This window comes from Phaenicophaeus curvirostris, chromosome 1 (genome assembly GCF_032191515.1).
Source record: "Phaenicophaeus curvirostris isolate KB17595 chromosome 1, BPBGC_Pcur_1.0, whole genome shotgun sequence".
Taxonomy (NCBI): Eukaryota; Metazoa; Chordata; class Aves; order Cuculiformes; family Cuculidae; genus Phaenicophaeus; species Phaenicophaeus curvirostris.
The window spans coordinates 93953116-93968502 of NC_091392.1; the positions used below are offsets into that span (position 1 = coordinate 93953116).

Genomic DNA, 15387 nt, shown 5'->3' on the forward strand with positions numbered 1-15387 from the left:
CGCCACCCCACCCCGGATTCCGGTGGCCTCGGCACGGCCGGGCGGCTCGGGGGGAACGGGCATTACCTGAAACGCTGCGAGAGCCTCGCCGCCCTCCCCCTGCGCGCCTGGCTGCCTCTTCCCCCGGGTGGATCTCGTACCTGCAGTCTGACGGGCTCGTTTCTCGCTCTTAATTATTTATTTTTTTATTTTTATGCGTTGTCGGGCTTATCCACGCGCGGGGATTGATCACCGGCTCGCGTGAGGTCCCGGGGGTTATTGTTGCTGTGCCTCCTCGCAGATGGTGGTCAACTTTCTGCCTTTTTATTTCGATAACGCCTGCCTGTTTCTCTGTGTGTGTATGCAAATAATTACGTGATGCATCCCCGTGTGTACGTATATCTGCCTCTCTGCGCGCATAAACGTGCATCCGTGTGTGCAAGAGATGCCGAGGAAAAATAACCCGCTCTGCTGATGCACACTCGGATGATTTGGTCCATTTGCCCACTCCCGATGCCCTTAAAAGACACGAGTGCATCTTTTGTTTGCTCCTTACGGTTTCCTGCGACTGTCATCTTGTTCTAATGACAACTTAGCTCGGGTGGGAATGAGGAGGAAGCAAGTTTCAAGTTCGGGGATCTCTCCTCTTGTTGGTGGCGTGGTGATTTGCAATATTGTGAAATCATGGTGTGCTGATGATGTGCCTTTATTTGATACTTTATAGGTCGCTATCACATGACAAAGGCTTTGAGACAGCTTCATCTTCATCTGTCTGTAATTTCCATTTGCCTTCCTGGGTAAGTATGTAAACTCTACACATGGAAAAAGAACTCAGTCATTCTCGATAAGATAGAATTCCTCATGCTGCCGCTTTTTACGTGGAAGATGCCTGTTCAGGATTTAGTGGCTCAGGAAACATGTCTTCTCTGGGTGCTCATAGCAACTGCTACGTTACAAAGTTTGTATGTAGGGTCAGTCTGAAGAACCTGAGAATTAAAAGGTTGTGCATATTCAGATCTCTCTTCACTTCTTCTCCTTTTTCTTGTTGGTTTGTTTGGCTTGTTTTTTTTTTCTTTAACCTTGTTTTGTAAAGATAATCAACTGAGTGACTTAGGGCAAAAGTTTTAAACTAAAGTGACATTAGAATATGCAAAGTGCAACATGTAGGTTGACAACTTCATGAGAATGTAAAGTCCTTTTAAAATTCAGTGGTAGGAAAAATCTGAAAATACAAACAATTGGTAATTGGAAATCTCTGGAGGTCAGGAATCGGTGAGAAGTGTGGCAGAACTGTAACGCTACTGCAACAGGAGTTGGTTCAGTTTTATCATGTAAACTGAGAGCCAATTAGAATTACGTCCGTGGTCGTCCTGTGTTACTGTTTTTTCTTTTGCCATTGATTGATGCAGGAACTTATCAATTTGAAAGATGAATTTTAGTGACCAATTTACTAGTATTCGTAAGTTTTCGGGTACACAACTTTTTTTTTTATCTGTATGCTTCAGAAAGTTTCAACACCTTTTGAAGGGTTTAACACCTTTTAAGGTGAAGCAGAAGCAATATTTTAAAGGAGAGATTCTAAATTTGCTGGGACGCAGGTGGCATAAAGCAAGTGGCACTCGAAGCACTTCTCATACAGTTGCCCAGGGTGGCACTGAACTGCATTTGGTCCAGAATGGGGAAGTGGGAGGTAATTTTATTTTTTTAATGGTACTATTGTGTACATAATTAAAACCAAGACAAGACGTGTATTTTGGGTAAGCTCAGTGCTCATAAATGCGAATGATTAATAACATACTCTTGACCTTTTCCAGGCAGTGTATAGAAGACATAGGATAAGTGATGGCCCTAAACATGCTGGCTCAAAGGGGGCTGTTGGGAGCAGCTGTTCTAGCGTGATATTATGATCACAAAACCAACCTTAAGGCTGGGATAACCAATGTGGGGAGACGTTTTGAAGGAAAGATTCTGCCTTTTCTCCAGTTCCTGTAGAATTGCGCCCAAATTTCAGTTTTTCTGATTTTATGGGCAGTGAGATTGCTGTGTGTACGCTTGAAAGTATAAACACAAAATTAAATTACTGAAATTCTTTATGGCAGATTAGTTGGATAGAAAAATATTGCTTTCAGTTTTATAGGGTTACTGACAGAGATCATCTTCTGTGAAGAGTAATTGGCGCAGCGATTGTTACAACGTAAAAACTCATCGGGATATTCAGAAACTGGCAGACAGGCTTCAAACTTGTTCAGAGCTGAATACAAATGTAGTGATTTCCGAACTTAATTTTCTGTGTTTTTAGGTAAGAGTCAGATTAGTGCGCTGTAAGCGCCAAGGGCTTTTTCTTTATTTGGAGTTTATTTGGAGTAAACGAGAACAGCTCAGGCACCTAGTATCTTCAGCCATTATCTGGTTTTAGTTTTATGCGATGAAGTCTTTTGGGTGCATCAAGGTTTGGTCCTAGAGATGAAGTGGTGGTCATGATCTCCCCACAACTTTTAAGAGCAGTGGACCTTGGTTTTATGTATATTGCTAAACACAGGTCTTAACTCATGTTGAGCTAGCTTGAACAAATTACAAAGAAAAGAAGGGTAGGGCACCTTTTTGAAACGAAAGGCATAATAGAAGTTGCAGAGGAAGCAGAGAAATACATTTCCTCATAGCTTAAAAAAAAGGTAATATAAATAATGTGCCTCGTTAAAGGAAAACAGCAATTTCATTAGACTTGTCCATAACTAGAAACTTTTGTTTACTTTAAGAAGCTTTTGTTTTGATAAAAGCCAAGATTTCTTTTATTATACAGTTCTCAATAAAGTAATCATTTATCAATGGAGTTTAGTAATTCAGTCTTGATGTATAGGAGAGACACCTGGATGTTGTAAGCTAAAAGGTGAGCTGCTTAACAAGGGACCTTGTGAAGGCTTCAGAAAGTGGCCCATAGTCTCAAAACTTTGTTGGCACAGCAAGCTGATAAGCCATTTCAAGCAGACACGTAACTTAGCAGAAACGTAACTGGTTTCTGTGTTGAAGTAAACTTGAAATACTTAAGAAGCTTGCCCTCGATGCATTTGAGGTTTTTGGGGGCTGCTTGCCATAAACCTGTCCCCTGCAAAACTTCCGTTGGTTTCAGCAGGGGGTTTGTTTAGGAAAGGAGTGTAGGAGTGATGGCTAGAGGAATTTGTCTCTGTTTGTTTTCCCATTCAAGGAAGGAAACCTTTCTCTTTCGTAGCAGTTGTGTGAATAATTAAAGATATTAAATGTCAGTTTTCCACACAAAATATCAGAGGTAATCATGCAGTTATTTTATAGCTAACGTTTTTCCTTTTCATTCAGAATGATCTTAATACATTTTGTTCGTAAATTAGTGGTTCCATAGCTTGCGATTCTGTAAGCATGTGAATATCTTTAAGCAAATGACAAGTCTCGTTAAATTCACTGAAATGATTGCTTGCATTTGGAGCTTAAAGTTATTCCAGGTTGCTGCTGCTTATAGTCTGCAGGCTGAGGATGTGCAACATCTCTGAAGCTCAGTCAACATGGCGTTAGGCAGGGCAGTCTTCTGGCATAGAGCTGGTATCAGAGTGGCATGAAGAAAGGAAATTTTGACCAAATGAGCTGGGGAGAGTTACTTTTCTACTGCGCGTAGCATTCTGGAAGGTGCAGGTGAGGTTGGTGAGACCTGTGGCATGTAAGCCTCTGCTGTTGTGTGGAAACTGTAAATGCACGTGCAGTGAAATCTGGGCAGCTGGGAGGTGAAACGGCCTCTCTTTTGATGATATGTGATGCTTGCAGTGTTGGGGCCTCCTTGTTTATTTGAAGGTGGCTTCTTGGTGGAGGAAGGTGCGGTAAATTGCAGCTGGAACTGATATGAAACTGATTTTAATTTCTGAGTGTTCCACAGGCCATTTCTGCGAGTTGTGGCAACTGATGCAGTTAAAACCAGAAGCCACTTTCCAGGTTTTGGACCCAAGTTGGAGTTGCAGTGCCCTTCCATGGGGGTGGCACTGCTTTGGCCCACTGGCGGCTTCCAGGGTCAGAGTCTACTCTTGGATGCACAGCTGTATGCATGTCTCTGCCACCTGCAAATGGAGACTAAGGATACTTCCCTGTACAATTAATTCATACAGTGCACATGTCTTGGGACAGTTTCCTTAAGTCAGTTAAGTTGGTTTTAAAGCAGTATGGGTACTGTTTTACCTTGTTGCAACCTTAATGATTTATGATTTCTTTGTTGCTTAGGAGTCTGTAAAGCTGGATTGAAATAAGAGTCATATGTATTTCAGAATATTCTTGAAGAAACAGAAAAAGTGACTTTCTGACTTCTGTACTGTTAACTTTATTTCCCTTCTACCATGTTTCCCCCTGTTCCTGAGGTGTCACTGTCAGAAGCTTTTTTTTTTCTGATCTGTGTCAAAAATATTATTAGGACTTACTTCCTTTTTTAAAATTTATTTATTTATTTTAAGATCAGCAATGATACCGTGTTTCTTTCTCAGAGCAGGGTGATGAGCCTGATACTAGTGGACGTGTGAATTTCACAAAAGTCTCCTCAGGGCTGTTACCCTTCTTGACAGTTTCAGAAGGGGTAAGACCTGAGCCGCATAAGGACTGCTCTAACTTTATGAATGGCTTGATGGCTGTTAGATTGCATTGTGTGGAAAAGAAAAAAAAATTAAAAATCACATATCACTCTCTTAATAATGATGATATTACTAACTGGCAGTTTTGGGCTTTGCCTTATTCTTGTGCTTATGTCCTGTCTGGTGGAGTGAATAAGCCATGCTGTAACCACATATCTCAAAACAAGTAACAATCATTTTTATCCCTGCTTAAGGCATCTGAGATACAAAGCAGTGAAGGACCATAGGCTTGCGTTCACCTAGCATGTAAGCGTTAGCAGGAAGTGGAATAAAATCTTCATCTGACTCCTTAGTTTTGTGTCCTTTCCCTTGGTGAATGCTACCGCTCAAAAGGTTTTCTGGCAAATACCTGTCTTGATGTGTGAGTCATCTCACTGAATTCTCTGCCAGGTGGGCATCTGTTGCTAATACTCAACTTTCATTCATAAAGATGCTTTAGAACAAATAAACAAAAAAAAAACCCAACAACTTCAGAACAGTGTGAAGTTACTCCTAACTTCCAATTCAGTTATGTCTGTTGACAGGACATTCTAAAGGGGAAAAGCCTACTTAAGAGTTTTTGCCACTAAACGTGGTGTTTAACCTGCTGTGCATATTATTTAGTATATTTCACTATTTATTTAATACTAACTCATTGTATTAACTTTATGAAGTAAGAGATTGGTTTCCATATTAAAGTTTTCCAAATATGTATTGGTCTGAAATAGTTCTTTACAATTTAATCGTTTTTCATATTTGTAATCTAATACGAATTCATAACTAACTTTCCTTACGAAAGTGGAATTGACAGAAACACTTAACTTTGACACTCTGGCAGTGTTGTGATTAATAGGGTAGCTTACTAATTTGATAAACATGTTTCATCCTTTAAAGTTTTCAGATTTGCTGATTACTAATGTTTTGTTACTGAGAATATGGGTTGGCTTTGATTTTAAAATAGGAGTTGTATTTGGGGAGGAGAGCGTACTTTATTTAATGCCTGAGCACAGACCTATCTGTAATATTCTCACAATGGCAGCATTTTATTATTTTTAATATTGCTAAATTTGATTACATAAAAGGTGGATCAACACAGAGGAAAAGCATGGTTTTGACACTTTCCAGTGTTCACGCTTTTTCCTTTATAGCACACAAATGCATAATGGGGTAGCAAGTCCTTATGAGCATGGACAATTCAGCATGTGAAAATAAACTAGCTTCAGGCATATCCGAGTACAAAGACAGCTAGTACAACAAATTTTCAATTCTTCGCAAGGGGAAAGAAAGTTAACAGGATTTCATGAGACTGCACTAAGAAAATCAGTTGCTTAGGAAGCATGGAATTTTTATTGTCAGAAATCTTCCACGTGGGTGTTCCAGTATAAGAGATTTTATAAAATGTAGCAGTCGCTGAAAGTAAGGAACAGCATTTTGTTGACCCTTCATGTCATGGAGAGCTTCAGTCAGCGAAGATAAAAATAATTCGGTGGACTTGCACAATATGGGATCTATGAAACTTAATTCAAATAGAGGCTCTCTTGACAAAAAGTTAACAAGTCATGTCTACACCTTTCCTTGCTGAGGGGAAGTGGGAAGGTACATCCTCCTTCTTCTGCCTGTTTGGTGTTTTTGCTTGGTTGGTTGTTTTTTAATTATTCTTTCTTTCTGAAAGACAGTATTATGTAGCAAATTGTTGAGGAGTCTGCTTTGAGACATTATAAAACCACACTAGCTGCATGCTGGGCTGTGGGGCTACTCTTTCTTAAGTAGGTGTAGCAAGAGGATGATTTCTGCCATCCATGGTCTCAGCAGGGGCTTCTGAAACCCAGAGTAACCTGTGTCAGGGTCAGGAACATGTGTTAAAGGCCTGTTCCTTGGTACTGTTGATGAGAGCTGAACTGTCCCATGGCAGGGTTTAAGTGAGGAAAGCTGAAACCTGCTCCTGTGCCTCTGGTGGGCTGGGTCATGGATTGCCAACTACTTTGTACTGCTGAGTGTGCTGGACAGTACTTTGCTGCGATTGGGTGGACGGCTTTGAACCGGTACCTTTCAGTTCTTCTTTCCTCAGTATCTTTTTTCTGCCAGCTACATAAGGACTTTTAAACATATGCCTTGTCAGAATTTGTTTGTCTTTTTCTTGTTTTTATTTTCTGTTTGTACTCATGTTCTACACAATCAGGAATTATCCAGCAATGACAGTGGGAAAGGCATGTTGCACGGTAACAGTTAGGATTATGTCTCTTGCTGTAGAACAGCAAGTCTTCACTCTTCAGTCTGTGTTCTTTTATAAAGCAAATAATCCTAGGGTTTTGTTTAAGTATGTGAGAGAATGCATTATTTTGTGGTTGTCAAAGCAATATTTAAGAGAAAGACATCGCGAGAGATTTGGAGATGGGACTGAATGAAGAAAACTTCTGGAGAGAATGGGAGGAGTGAGGGAGAACTTGATTTCTTATCTTATTTCAGCCTCTTCAGTGTGAAGTAACTCCACGAAGATCAGTGGAACTGAAATGTTGTGATGTTCTACATTAAAATTTGCCTCTGAAATTTAGGAGGAAGTTGCTCTTATTAATTACTTTGCTAGGTGGATGAAAAAGGCAGTTTTGTGATTGGCTAGATTTGATTTGCTTTCTGCGAGTGGTTTTTGAGCCATGCCATGCCTACAGTGATCTACAGTTGGCAACATCATGCTAATTTCTTTACACAAATGTATCTTGTCCTAACTACTGAAGAGCTCAATCCTGCAGTTACAACTGTGCAAGTGGATTCCCAAACAAAAAGTCACAACCGTGTTGCATCAGCAATGTGCACCCTTTCACAAATCTGCTGCCTGAAGTTGCTGGTGGCCTGTAATTCCTCAGGAAAACTGCAGATTTCACATGATTCTTAAATTATTGATGTGCAGATAGTCCTGCCAGGGTCATGCACCCATTGTACTCTGTGATCAGCGCACAAACTTATAGGCAGTTCCTGACCTGATGATGAGCAACAGAAAGGGCTAGGAATAGAGACATTGTTGAAATACACAGACTTGCCATAAATGAGAGAAGGGTGGAAGAGCATGAAGTGTGAGAATGTCATTTGAGATCATACATCTTTTGGCACGTATGGTATTTTTTTCAAGTGTGTCTGCTTCCCAAGTTGGCTATATGGCTAAGCAAAGAAAACATTCTGATGTACTGCAAACCAGTGGTTGGAGAGGATAGATTTGAAAAAATTAGCGTTTTTATCTCCACTTCATTGCTAAGTCTGGTGTCAGATGTTCTTTCTCTTTGCAAAAAGTTTCTTTTCACCCAGATTTCTCATTGAATAGTACAAACTTCGTTCTTGGTTCAGTTCCGATCAGTGAGTGCTCTGTGCGACACACTTTTGGGTTTCAGGGTTTACCGCTTGTTTGAAGGTGTCTGGAATATTTTTTCATATTTAAATAAAGTGTCTTTATTTGTATTTCTTCCCTCTTAATTTGTTTGAGATACTCTTTCATACATTGTGTTAAACATCAGTCATCAAGTGCTCATAATATATTTTGAAACAAGTATGTAAAATTGCAGCATGATCCAGCACTGATTAGAGCTATGGCATACAGATTAATAAGAAATAAAAATAGCATCATTAATTTCCAGCTGCTTTTGTAGAAACAGAGGTGTTTATAGGGGGAAACTTGGTGTCTGCAAAGTGAAGAATTACAAAACTGGTAGCAAATATATTAATGCAAATAATTCTTCACAATTTACTTGCTCTGTTTCACTGATTAAAAATGACTTCTCATGCTGAAAGACTAAGCAGAAGCTCCTGTGCTGTTCTTTGAAAACTGTTTGACTAAATAAAGAGCAAAAGTGTCAGAACTAGAACAAGAGGAGGCAGTTTTAATTTTTATTGCTTTGTATAGAAAACCTTAAATAAGGGAAGTAAGTTATGGAGAGTTAAGTGTATCGGTTGAATGTGTCCATTTCCCATTAATATGAGAGAACCTCCTACATGTGTCTGAGGGGAAAATTATCTCTTAAGTGTTTCCTTTGGTAGTGAATCAATATTTTCTTTGCTTCTCGTGTATGTGCTTGTCTGTCTCACCTCAGCATTGTGTACCAAAGCAGCAGAAGGTAAATAAAGTCTATGGTTAAAACTGATCTGGGCTAAATCTTACATGGTGGGGGCCCTCTCCGCAGTCTGGGCTGTCACTCGCCTTAGGAGGAAGCTGTTGAAGGGATCTGAATGCTCAGTTGCACGTTTTGAAATCTGATGTACTCAGATTTCAGATCTCCACTCTTAGTCAAAACTGACCTGTTGCTCAGATGGGAGCTCCAGACAAAGCTCTGGGCCTGCATGCCTGCAAAGTCTTCCTGGTTTTTAATCAGCAAAGGAAGATCCTGCCCTTTTGAGAGAAATGCCTAGAGGAAATGGGTTATTTATTTATATAGTGAAGTGGACTCTCGAGGATGTCCCTGTCGAGCTTTCTGTTTCATTGCGCTGTCTTGCAATGGGGCCAAAGCGAGTGAAAGGATGCGGGAGTGTGGGAGGGAAGCACCTGAGAAAACTGGCCAGATTCTGTGTTTTGTCTAAGAGTTGTCCTGCTGGTTTCTGTGCCACCGACGTTCTAGTTTCTGCGTGCAGTCTTGCTTTCCTGGATGGACCTATAGGGCTGCATTTGAAGTTTACTGTTATTCCTCACTTACAGAGACATAAAGAGAGAAATGAAAAAGAGAGGTAAGGCAGTCATCACACACATCCTCGTGCAGTCGGTCACAGGAGAGAAGAGCACCATGCAGGTCTTCCAGTGAGTGTTCTTATCCAAGGATCCTAGAGGAAAAAATCTTTTTGAGTGGGGGATGGTGTTTTGTAGAGCACTAACAGGCTTTGCAGAGATTGAGCCTGGATGAAGAGAGAGAGAGAGAGAGTGGGGGCAGGCACGGTGAAAGCAGGGAGGGTTTTATACCTCGTATTCCAGGTCCTTGTGAACCTCTCTGTATGTAATGCCTGTCAAGACTTTATGTGTCTGGTGCCTTGACATTGTAGTTATACCTATTGAGTTGATTTAAATAATGATTTTGGTTAGTAAACGCTTGGTTTAAATAGGTGCTTTTAATCTCATTCTGCTTTAGTATTTTTGTATTTGCTTTCTCAGAACCAATTTCTATTGGTAGAGAACTGTTAAAATGTGTTGCTAAATATAACTTTTAAACTAAATTTGGCACTACTTTTTTTCTTAGTTCAGAAGATGCACTATGTGCCTGCACCCTTTCTAAATGGTTACATGGTTTACGTGCGTTTATTTAGATTGCAGCTGTTAAGAAAGTTTTGATTTGGGACATGCCAAATTATGCTTTCTTTTTTTCCTTTATATTGTAGCTTTTAAAAATACCCTGTTTAATAAAGCTACGCTCATGCGTGAACACACACATGCACACAAGTTAATGCAAAAAAAAGTTTGCACTTAAAATGTAAGTGAAGTATTATCTCTAATAAGGTAGCTGATTCTATTTTAACTCAGTGCAAGCTCTTAGATCGAGTAGAACTCTGACTTCTCTGCTTTGCTTTCTCAGATAAGGAGGAAAACAGGTGATCTTGCTTTTTCAGTTCCTAGTTAATTTCTCATGGAGCCAAGACATTTTTTCTGCAAATGCAGTGGAAATTACTACTTTCAGGTGACTTAGTTCTAAACCTAATACTTGTTCTTGGGCTTTGATGAAAACTTAATGTGTTCAGTATTTGAACTTTGTATTTTAATTTAATATTGAGCTACATAATTTTACAGTAGAATTTAACATAATTTTGTCCTAATTTAAAAGTATCACAATTCGATATTTTTTATTAAAATACATTTAGCAACAGTAATGTCTGATTGAAATTTGAGTCTGGCTTTTTTTTGTTCAGAAAGGATTAGTTTGTAACTGTATCTGTTTCTGTTAAGCTGAATAGATTTTCTCAGATAAGTTCTGCATCCGTTGTTCAGAATTTGTGTTTGTAATAACGCATGCCTCGGGACAGCATCTTACACCATTAAGGAATGCAGAGTAGCTCACTAGGTGACACTATCACCCATATTAACATTTTTTGTGGGAGCTACAGAGGAGTCTAGCTGCAAATGAACAGATATGTCTGTTTACACCAATACATACTTAACGTTAGGGGGGAAAAAAAAAAAGATTATTTTAAAATTGTTGTTGTAGGCTTTGCTTTAGACTGTGTGGCACGTGACTGTGACTTTAATGGTTGAGAAGGGACTTCATAACTTCCAGGAATGAATTGAGCACCACTGGTGTCCAGAAATCAAAAAGTGAAACCAAACTGGTTACTGGATGCTGAATGTATGACTAATGTATTAGATGAAGAAATAGTAAGGAAAAATAATAAAATTAAAAAATTGTTAAATATGTCATAGCAACTCCATGGGCTAACACGAATAAAGAATTCTAATCCCCACCCTACCAAAATATTAATAGCATTTGGGCAGAGTCAAAGAGCTTGATAACATGTATTGACTCTGCTGCTCTGCGCGATTTTTCTGCAGCGGGACAGCCGTGTAGCAGTGTCTGTGACCATTAAGGAATGCAGAGTTAGAGCTCAGGTAGTAGAAGGGTAGTGCTCCGAAATACAGGGTGTGCCTGAGGCTTGGTGCACAGTTATACAAACTACTACTATATTGCAGTTTTGCCCCCTCCTCCCTGAAAGAGGAGTTATGCACTTCAAGAAGTGGTTTTATGGCTGCCTTTCCCCAGCACAAACATAGGTTTTGTGATCCCGTCTTTGTCTTGTTTTTCTGTATTATTTCGTATAAATAAATAGGGTATTCAAAGTCTCAGCAGTTATTGTGGTCTTGTATAACTAAATATGAAAATATTAGAAAGCTAAAAAGAAATTAGAAGAAAATTGAGGCAAAGGTTAGAATGTTAATGTAGGTTACAAATGTTTAAAACAGTCAATTTTTAAAAATAAAAAAAAAATAATTACCTGCTGTTTTTCTTAAGAAGAGAACTAGCCAAAGTAAGATGAATCACTTGTCCTGAATGGGTTGTCATTTTCATTTAGATTTGGTACAAGATCAGTAAAAAAATAAAGTAGTTGCAGATTTAGGCAACTTTTCTGATGGAAGCTGTTTATTGCTGAAGCATTCATGTTTTATGAAGCTGCCCTAAAACAATTAGCTCTTGCTTAGCATAAGTGTTTAAACAGAATGCTTTCCTAATGCAGCTGATTTTATAGTTTATTGTATTTCCATAGGATTGAACTATTCTTGTTCTAACTTGCTTTTTCTCCCCCTTAGACGTGTGAAATGTTGAGGCTTTATTCCTGTTCAGAAAAGAACTGTTTGAGCCAAGATTTTTCTCAGGAGAGTTGGTATCTTTGAGGGTGTTCTGTCTGAGATGTGTCAGAGAAGCCTGTTGTTACTCAGTATGTGCTTAGCAGTGTTTTCCTGATAGGTTGCACTGAAATGGGCTACTGGTCAGGCTAACAACTCTGGATGTAAAATTCACTTTGGTCTGAATTGAGAGTTGGTGTGAGCTTGTGCAATTCCTCTGAGGCTGCTGAACAGAATTTGGCAGCCTTAGTAACTGGGATTGTGGCAAAACTAGCTAGGAGCAGTGTTGTGTTTGAAGTATTGATGTAACTACATCTGTAACATTTGGTTGGAAGAAAAAGACAACTTTACTCCTTTTTGGGGTTGTTGGGGTTTTTTTTCATCTGTGGAGGAGGGATTTTGGTCCCATCGCTGCAATTTAAAGCTTGCATTTTTTCTTTTGCTTTGGAGAGTTAGTCAGGTTAGTCAATTTAGAGAAGTAATCCCACCGATAGGCCAGTGTTTTTCGTGAAACAATTTTATATCCTGGAAATTCCAGAAAACATTCTTCGCGACCAAAAAGGTTTCTGCAAGTGCCGAACCAACCTAGTGTTGCTGCCAAGCAGTCTGCTTTCATGGTAGCTCCAGCCAAGCATAGAGGGAGTACAAAGGCAGGTGAGCTGTCTTAGCCTGAGCACTCCCAAGTTTGTATAAGGTAAACTGCAGGGGAATACCCTTTGCAAAATATGATATCTATTGTTTTACTGTCTGCAAAATAGCTTCTGTCACTTTCACAGGTGTTTCTCTCCCTGCAACCCCAAAACTGACAGCAGCAACTAACTATACGTGTGTTGCCCCATCTCCGATCCACACAGGAGCTATGCTAAGTTTTACTCAGAGCTGTGCCCCATTAGGTCTTATCACTGTCATGCTGAGTTCAGTGAGAGCGTGGCTGTTGACTGCAGTGGAAATAAATTCTGTCTTGTAAGAAAACCTTCATGAATCTCATTAAAAATTCTTTAAGGATCATCTGTACTTTACTGGTATAATGATACTAGTAATTGATGTGAGTTTTACTGTAGTACAAATGTGGGTGAAAGTGTGAGCGTGGATACTGCACCTTAGAATAAAGTATGCCACTACAATTTCTTTAGCTACAGAGGCCAAAAAAAAAATCAAAAATCCCTTTTTCAAGGGTGCCTTTGCATTTCTGTAAGTTTGCGGTTTTGCTTTTTGAGGTGTGCTGATATCATAACTGCTGTAGAAGTGAAGCATGCACACATAAAAAAAATTGCTTCCTAGGTACAGAGTAGTATCCTGGTGCCATAGTACTTGTTCTGGTTGTGTTCTGGTTGCGTTCTGGTATAGCTGAAACTAGACTAATTTGTCTAAAGTAGACAAATTTCATAGAATAATGCATAATTTATACTCTGATGGCGCTAGGAGCGAAGAAGAGTGATCATGGAGTGAGTTTCTATTAAAATGCATCCCAGGTACTGAGTAAACTTCCTGAAACACACCTGAGGCATATGCAGTGCTGTATCTAGTACTATTCACTACTTAGGCTCAAATACATTCAGAGGCATGGGTGAAAATACATTCAAACTCTGCATTTACATTTTAGCAGACACATGAAAGGTTAGCACTTCCTTATAAGATTTCAGCAAAGGGTGAAAATTGTGCTGGATGGAAAAGGAAAAAAATCGCCACTGTCTGGTGCTGCAGTTTTTACCATTAATTTACTTCATGATCTTGGGCAGATTGCTTCCTCTTTCTTTCTCTCTCTGTTTCTACATTTACAAACTTGGGATAGTGACGGCTTCATCCTTTGTAATGTGTTGTGCAGTCTCTGGAAGAAAAACTTGGTACTGAGTAGCAGAGCAGAAAGTTGAGAAGGGTTGTCCACGTTATTTTTTATTTATTTATTTATTACCATGTGTTGGCTCTGTCACGGTGAAATAACAGTTGCATTATTTGTGGTGGTTATAATACTTGGGGAAAATGTTACACTGAGGCTCAGTTTTGTTTAATGAAGATATAGAAAAGATGTGGGCTTCTTTCTCTAGAGAGGTGGCCTTCAGGTTGACTTTTAGCATTTCATCCCACCAGACAGCCCAAACTATTCACTTTCTAAACGGGTATACAGTGTCTTGAAGAGTGTGTACTGTAGAACACTGATGGTGCTGTTGTTCATATGCCTTACATATTTTGTTAAGCTGCGCATTATTAGGGTGTAATAACACTTTGCTCTCCTATTGTGTACTTTTACAGGCATCAACTAACAACATTTTGCAAACATTTCAGCACCAGTGTTACCGCCCCAGGTTTGCAGACTGCAGAGTAGACCCCGGGATGTTCAGGTAAGGCCAGATGGCTGCTGGCAGAACCAAGTACAGAATTCCTGAAATTCCTGCACGTTTCTACATCACTGTTAAATTTATAACACAAGATACCTCTTTCTTACTACAACATCTTCCCTGTGTATATGCATACATTGCTTTTCCATATTGGTAGCTGAAAGAAATGATAGTAACCTGTCATCTATCGATTTCAGGCTTGCCGGTTAAGTATTTCTGAGTTTACCAAATCTGTTAGCATCCAAGCTCAAGTCAGAATTTTTCTACTACATTCGAGAGCTTGTGCTAATAGCAGAAACGTAACCTTGTAGGTCAGGCTTTTGGACATGGTGTTTTGTTCTTCCAGCCCACAGTCTCTTCTTAGCTCAGTGCTGTGTGAATATTGCCCTCTATTCTTCCTACTTGTCTGAAAGTGGCTCTTATAAGGATGCATAAGTGTGTTCTGTTTGTGATCCAAGATTTGTGAAGGTGATAGAAACTTAGTTATGTTGGTTTCAAGTATGATGTCCTGCTGCTTAAAAAGGGTTTCTTAGCTCAGGCTTGGTTTGTACTTACATATTGCAGAGCGTTCAGTTCAGCTGGCTCTAGCCTGAGCTTCTTGCTCTAAGGATTGGCACAAGTGGTCTGGATGGAAGCCTACCTTGTGGCAGCGTAGGGTTTTGTGGGGCAGTTCGTAGTTCTTGTCCCAGATTTAAACTTGTAGTTTCATAGTAGATCTGCAGCAAGGAAACCTTATGACTAGCTTTTAAAGCAGATGATACTGAGAATCCAGGGATCTCGTGCTTTCTTTTCTTAGGCTAGTACTATTCAGAGCTGTGGACTGCTGTGCTGATGCAGGGTGTTAAGCATGGTCCGCTTTCTCAGTTGGCATATAGTCTTGAGCGTATCAGAACCTGATTTCACAGAAAATCCTTATTATCTTGTTCACCTTCAGATTTCAAAACCAGCCACGTGTGTTATACTGTGAAATAAAACAGTAGAAAGCTAAGATGATGATTGGTAAAAATTGGTGGATCCCAAGGGAGTTGTTTCCCATCCTTGCCCTATAGTTCTAGCCAGCACTGTCATTTTTTTTGTAAAGGGTGACCTTTTCTTAAATGCTGCCAAACTTGCGTCTTTTGGACTGAGTTTTTCCTGTGTTGGGTTTATCTTTAAGACA

At 39.6% G+C, this 15387-nt stretch overlaps 1 protein-coding gene and 1 long non-coding RNA gene across 18 annotated transcripts in view; both read left to right on the forward strand.

The window, feature by feature from the left end:
- LOC138726823 (uncharacterized) overlaps window positions 1-15387 on the forward strand; it is a 441180-nt gene that overhangs the window by 238202 nt on the left and 187591 nt on the right. The window lies entirely within an intron of this gene.
- The window catches only part of BBX (BBX high mobility group box domain containing), a 148665-nt gene that overhangs the window by 2650 nt on the left and 130628 nt on the right, over window positions 1-15387 (forward strand). For 15 of the 17 annotated variants that reach the window (XM_069868718.1, XM_069868616.1, XM_069868594.1 and 12 more), the window contains exon 2: window positions 704-776. The gene's annotated coding sequence lies outside the window, so the exon portion shown is untranslated. Of the gene's footprint in view, window positions 1-703; window positions 777-14142; window positions 14232-15387 lie in introns of all 17 variants that reach the window. The other 2 variants (XM_069868626.1, XM_069868635.1) reach the window with 1 other exon arrangement.